We start from the raw sequence: 7,142 nt of genomic DNA, 5'->3' as shown, positions 1-7,142 counted from the left end.
CGAATGACGCTTTATGACAACAGTCATAAATATTCATGAAGGCTTATTCATGTTTATGACAGGTGTTATTTCATGTTTATGACAGTGTCATGACAGTCTTATTCACCCCCTTCAAATAAAGTTTTACTGTATTGTGTCTACAATGGGTCAGTGACACTGTATGAATTGTGTCTGTTTATCACTATCTTAGCAACTTTGTTGCTACATTCATCAAATGTTGGGATTGTAAGTTCTAGTGGACCATAAAGTTAGAAATCAGAACTTAGTTGGGAAAACGTAGCAATAAAAATAAGAAAAATATTCAATTCCACCAGAACGTCTTATTATGATCCCAAGCATGAGAGGTCAAAGATCATTTTGTTCTTAACATTTTTTTACTGCCTTTATTATTCCTCTCTACCAAAAGGGTAATAAAAAAACTACAAATACATGGCAAATTATTCCATTTCAGTGATTGTGTCATTGAGTGAGTTTTCACTACTTTAGGACAGAGTTAAAATAAAACTGGAAGTGAAGACTTCAGTTTGCAGCAAATGCACCTATGGAGTACACACAGTGATTTTAAGAGACAAAAGTAAGAAGAGAAGTCGGGTTCTCTGGTGACACAGATGTCAAGCTTGGTGTCGCAGATGACGCCTGACAGCTCTCTGCATCTCTGCTAACTTGCATCCAGCAGCAGCAGAGAGTCAGGAGGAAATCTTTGCCATGGGCTACAAACAAAAAGAAACTAATTAACATTCAGCACCCTGAACACAACTTCAGCTTCCTTCTTGCTCTCTCAGCGTTGCTCCTCTCTCTCCCTCTTTTGTTATTTCCTTTTCATCCTCCCGTCTTGAAAACCCTCTGTGATGCTTTCAGAGCGCATCATGAAGACAATGCCATAAAGCAGGGAATATGTGTTCCTGTGTGGAAGACGAGGATTGCAGCTGAACACAACCGAGTCCAGTTATGACAACATGCAGCCGGCCGAGCTCATCCTCCTCCTCCTCCTATTTCCCTCTCTCTCTCCTGCTGCATCTGTCTTTCCGTCTGCTGTAAACAGTTGTACTGCACAACATTGTAACCACAATCCCCGTGGGTGCCTCGGGAGCCTCTCGCTCATGAAATCTATCTTTCTCCTCCTCCTCTCATCTGGCTGTCCCCTGCTCTGCTAGGCCACAGCGGGCCGGTCGCGGCTCAGTTGTAATTACAGAGCTGAATGATTCAGCTTGTAGGGCCATTGATGTTTTTTTTTTTTGCCACTCTTATTTAGTTTTTTTGCTTCATATGCAGGAATTTTTATTTTTTTATGATTTTTTTTTTTGGCATGTTTCGCGGTGCTTGGAGACCCGCTCTGCAGCATTCAATCCAAGTTGGGATCAAAAGCTTCGTTGGGCTAAATTATGAAACGAGACCAAAACCAGAGCTGGACATTAGTCCTTTAGAGCGTTCTGCTTTACTGGGTGTTTAAGAGGATGTGGTTAGAGATTTAAGGCAGCTGCCTTTAAACTCTCCGCCTGCTTCTTTCCAGACTGGAAAATTTAAGACAACAAAGAAGAAAAGTAGAAAACTGGAGATCAATCTGCTCAGATGAGTCCAAGTGTTCAGGCATGTTTGACTGTATCTGCTGCCACAGCCAGGAGCTTTAAGACCGACAGATATTTAATTTCTTTTTGTCTTTATGGTATGAAGAGTGATTAGATGAAATGAAATTAATTGCAAACTAAAAAAAAAACCTGTCTTTGCTAAAAATTTACAAGGACCACTCTCCAATCATAGTTTCACTTTGCTCACATGACTTTCTGACAACTAAAACAGAAGATGCCTGTGTGTGAACAACAGCAGCTTCATTAAAACTTTTAATGTTTGGTTTAAAATATTGCAACAGATATAAAGAAGATTCCGGACAGCATGTGGTAAATATGTGGCTGGCCATGTAGACATGACAGACATAACATTTCTAAAAAAAAAGATGTAGTCACATGAATGTCGGCACTCTGCAAACAAGATCAGTGAGAAAACAGGCCTCAGAGTTTCAGAAGAATCCTGATGTTCAGATGGAGTCGTCTGAGAAACATAAACTCTATCCATTCCTAAATACAACATGTTAGACAAAACTGTCAGCCCAAAGAAAGCCTGATGTAGAGAACTGTTTTATTTTAGATGCAGTTAGTCAGTGGAGCGCACCGCTGCTCACAGCAAAGGAGTGTTTGCATCTGATCCAAATCCAGGTGAGCATTTGGAATCTTGTCATGGTGATAATTAGCCATGTGATCCTTTCACACCTCAAACATATTGGCCAAAACCAAAACAAAGAATAGCCATTAAAAGCCGGTGTGTTAATCAGCTGTGAGTTTTCCTGACATGGTTCATATTGACTCGTAAACAAGGTTTGGTATTTTAAACCTGAGAAACTTCAAGCTTCTTCATAACTTCAACAGGTGTATTTTGCAAAAACACCTTTTTTATTTTATTTATTGACTTCCAACATGATGTCAGTACAAAATCACACAAATGAACAAGGAATGCAAACGACATATTTTTGTACTACAATAATCCCAACATGCCCAACAAGGAGTAGGAAGAAGTAAGAAACTTATGAACTCGTACCCCATAAACTCATATATGGACCCTCATTATTAAATAAATAAAATAAACATAGTTTAATTAATTTTCCATTTTATCTGGGTCTACATATGTCTGAAAATATACATCCATACCCACACACAGTCATATGTTAACTTCAGTTTACATATTACTGCTAACTCTCATCCATATTTCTATTTCATTTGAAAATGACCTTCTTACATTTCCTTTTAAATTGTATTAAATTTTGACTTTGTTTAATTCCTCATTTGACTTGTTCATTAACTTTACCCCATGAATTGAAATACAAAAGCTCTTTCTTGTTGTGTACACTACGAACCCTTAAGTGGCTCGTTTCTGTCAAATCAGATTTTTTATGCAACTTTAGCAAAAATCTCAACATGCATTATGTAACCCACGTGACCGCCATGACCCGCCCACCTTCCCTTTAATTTCCGGGTTTTCCACTCTGCTGCTGCTCACTGTTGGTTGTGGCGTCGGTTGTTAATAAAACAATCTGAAATTTCCAAATCGACTCATCACTGAACAATTTAAATTCCTAAAACTCGAGGATCCGGGGTGAGTTGTTAAATACCATCTGAACTTGACATTGTATCTGCAGTACTAGCGTCGCTAATATATCTGCTGCAATTCTCACCAGGTTGGGCTTTGTTGACGCCTGGTATACCATTCTGATGAGAACAAGTTAACATTGCATCCACCTTCTCAGACAATCCGTTACTCGACGGAGATTAAATATTCATTCATATATATGATGGGGCGTTATTTCCTCAACGCGCCGCCAGTTAGCATTAGCTACCAACTCGACAATCAGTTGCCCGCATCAGTTCAGTCCTCTTACTAATTACTTACTTAATAAAAAATCACATTGTTAAAGCCGAATTAAAGACCACACCTTTCATATTTAAAGATTTGATTATTTTTCATGATTTCTTTGTTTGTTGTTGTATTCCATGCTGGTGCAGCTATGAAGTCTGGTATGATTTTGTTTGTAGCTACTTTGATCAATCACGTTCTTAAGTTGATTGATTTGATTTATTATTAGTTGTTGTTTGTAGGGACTAATTACTTTATTTGAGAAATTTTGAACTTGAATATTGAAGTGCACTTTTTAAAAGGACTTTTTATTTTCTTTCCCATTTTTATGAAGTTGTTGATACATAGCAGTATGTATTTGATTGGTTGTTTTTTTTTCCCATTTAGCTTATATAAATAGAACATTTATATATGAACTTAATGTATGTTTTCTGGCCTTTTAGGTCAGGTTTTTTTTTCTCCCCCTTCATCGACTTGCTTGATGACGGAGGATGGCGAGCTACCCACACACCACCTGGTGGTAGGAAAACGAAAGACACTCTCCACACAGGAAACAAACTAAACTCTAAAGGAGTATTACAAGGAAAAGAACTATTCTCCCATTGTTCTTGGACTTCTTTTGAACTCCATTAGGTTTTGAAGTATCACTGATTATTATTATTATTATTATTATTATTATCATCATTATTATTTCCAGTGCAATAAATATCAATATAAACAAACCTCTTTGCAACAGTTGCATCAATTATCCACCCAATCATGACTCCATGCCTACTTCTGATTCTACAAAGTGGTTAACACTAAACCTTGCAGTCAGACCTGCGCATTTAACAAGAGCGTTACAATTACATGTTATCTATGTTAACCCTTCACTTTTGATTTTATGCACATTTTAATTCTGTTATAGCCTAAAGTTAGCATATTAAGACATTTAGTTCATTTGTTTAATCTAAATCTGAAGTTCTTATTTTAATGCTTTTACAGAGAACATGAATTTGTGTATTTCTTGTGCTTAACTTATAATTAACTAAGTCTAAACTTTTAAACTTATTAGTTTAAATTTTACACTCATTTGAGTTATTCTAAGTTGACTTATCTTATGTCAAGAACAATGAATTTTAAACTTGAGCTCTTTTGAAGTGAAGCCACTAAGAATGATCAGAATTAAATTATCCTATTTCATGTTTCTAGGAAACCCCACAAAAAAAGAAAAAACAATTACATTAGTGCAGCGAAGGTATAGATAAGTGTCTGTTCAAAACCCAACAAGAAAGTGTAGCTTTTCCCATCTTGAAGCAGGTAAAGTGTTGTAGAAACAAAAACACTGATAGTTTATCTGCTCAGGATTTGTTACCTCCTGTCAGAAAGGTGTTGGTACAAATCTTCACTCTGCACTTTGACCTCTCGCCAGTGGACCAGCAATAGTTCTTTGAGTGGGGAGCCTTTCAGAAACTTTTAAACCAGCTGTTGCTCTGTGGTATGAGAAGTTGAAGAACTTGATACTTGGTAGAGTGAAGTTTTGCTACTCACTCTGTTGTTTCACATTTAGAGTTGTGATCTAGATGGACATTACAGACAGGTCGTCCTTCACAGTGGTTGGTGTGGATTCAGGTTGTTCCTTCCTGGACTTTAGCATGTATGTTGGTCACAAGTTGCACCCGGACCGGCCTCCGGACCGGCCTGCGGGCGGACCGGCCTCCGGACCGGCCTCTGCCAGCGTTTGGAGTTCCAGCGTTTCCTCTGAAAATCCTTCGTCGCGCCCCAGTCACCTGGTCTAATAGCTGCAGCAGCACTGTGGCAGGAAGGATCTCACTGTTTGTGAGGCTCAACAAAGCATAGTGGACAGGTTTTAGAAATAAGACAACATAAGAAGAATTTTTATTTCCTTTCAATTTTTCTTTTTTTTTTCTTTTTTTTTACTTTAGTTGGTGAGAATCGAGCAAAATCCAATATTTAATGGTTAAAAGGTGTTTTAGGTGGAGAATTTTTTAAAGGATTGTTCCATTTCAACATCAGCAAGTGTGAAAAAAGGGCAGGTTACTGCCGAAGGTGCATCAGCTCTTTTATTGCCATTGGCAACAAAATCATCATAAGCATCAGAATCCAAGCTAAGTAATACTTGAATTCAATGGGTTGTTTCGCTTCCACACAGAGATGGCAGTGGCTGACAGAACATCCTCCAAAAAAAGTCTTAAACCCGAGAGGAGTAAGGAATGGTCTCACCACCAATCCTGGTGAAAAATGTTTGAGCTTTCACAGAAATTTAAAATCACAAATAACTTGGAATCAGTGAAAATATAAACCACACACAACAACTAGTTTTCCTGCTTCAGTTAGTGCTACTAGCGCCGATGTTTAGCAGAAAAATGTTTGAGCATAGAGCCAAAGATAGGTGTTTTATGCAAAAAGGAAACGAGGTTAGATCCAACAGCCTGGTCACATGATGCAGAGCCATCAACAAACTGCATCAAGTTCAGTTAGTCAGATGATTTCCGTTAGTGAAGATCAGGGCATGCAAACCTGACTAAAGGTTGAAATCAATTTAAATCTAGTTTGAAGTTTGAATTTAGGCTGATTTAAGTTTTTTTTTTAACCTTGTCTAAAAATAATGCAAAGTAGTCTCATTAGTCTAGTTATAGTTAGTGCTCATTAACTCAAATAAGCTCAGTCTTTTATATTAACCTGTTCTTAATTTATTTAATCAATTTAAAATATTGTGCAACATATTATGTGACATTGGGGATCGGCCTGCAAAGCATCCCATGAAGCATTTCATCAAAAAGGTTCTTCTAACACAACCTTTATTCAAATGGTACATTATAGTGTGCATTATTTCATAACAGAAGCCAATAGGTGTTTACATGAAGTGATTTCCAAGAAAAGGTTGAAGTGCTTAGGAAGCTTTGAGGTTGTTTCTGTCATTTTTTAAGTAAACATAAAAGACTGGAATCTACAATGGATAAAATTTTGCATCGGTTTCCTTAATGTTATACATCATTATGAACATTAATTTCAAAAAATAAATTCCTTATTATTCTACAAAGTGAAGAAAATATTTAAAAATCATTTAAACTGTATTAACAAAAAAGCTGAAGGAGGAACAGTTTATCCTGCTCTGTCTCGTCCTTACTGATAACTTTGCCTGGATTTTGTTCTATACTTTCGCTGCCTACACCTCCATGGGTGCCTGTCAGACTTTGACAAAAATTCCACGCCACAGCCCTCCGTTGGATCGACTCGGCGAGTACAAGTCACACCTGAGTCACTTCTGCCTCACTCCAGACCAGGGGGGCCCGTGGTCCAACACCGTGCTGCAGCTGTACGAGTGGCAGCAGTGCCAGCAGTTCCGTCACGGCAGCCCCACAGCATCGATCTACACCTTGGCCCCGGATTATCCGCTCAGGCCCTGCCCCCCATCTACCGTGCCGCCTTCCTCCTCATTGCGTAGGTCGGAGGGGTCTCCTCATCGTATGTTGATGCCGCCGTTGGCCGCAGACATCCCGCCACTGGGTCCTCTGCAGAGGTACCAGCAGGACGCTGTCCCCCAACAGAAGGCAGCACACTCCCGCCGAACGGGTGACCATAAGGCCCTCTGGGAACGGGCCTTTGCTGAATGTCCCTTTTACCGTGTCCCCCCAAAGGAGCAAGTCTCAGAGGCTGATGTTGAACCAGGGCAAAATCCTTCCATCCGACCCATGGGACATTAGCAGTATTCTACAAAGACTTCAGTTTTTAGAAAT

The 7,142-nt window shown here is 38.9% G+C and overlaps 1 long non-coding RNA gene across 1 annotated transcript in view; it reads right to left on the bottom strand.

Annotated features, from left to right (window-relative positions):
* The window catches only part of LOC107833402 (uncharacterized), a 12,989-nt gene extending 7,966 nt beyond the window's left edge, over positions 1-5,023 (bottom strand). The window contains exon 1 of the long non-coding RNA XR_001659149.1: positions 4,929-5,023. This is a non-coding gene — a long non-coding RNA (uncharacterized LOC107833402). The remainder of the gene's footprint in view (positions 1-4,928) is intronic.
* Positions 5,024-7,142: the final 2,119 nt, after the last annotated feature.

The sequence above is a fragment of the Poecilia formosa genome, unplaced genomic scaffold, assembly GCF_000485575.1.
Source record: "Poecilia formosa unplaced genomic scaffold, Poecilia_formosa-5.1.2 Scaffold379, whole genome shotgun sequence".
Taxonomy (NCBI): Eukaryota; Metazoa; Chordata; class Actinopteri; order Cyprinodontiformes; family Poeciliidae; genus Poecilia; species Poecilia formosa.
The sequence above is the reverse complement of the archived record's forward strand: the minus strand, read 5'-3'. Positions and strand labels throughout refer to the sequence as shown.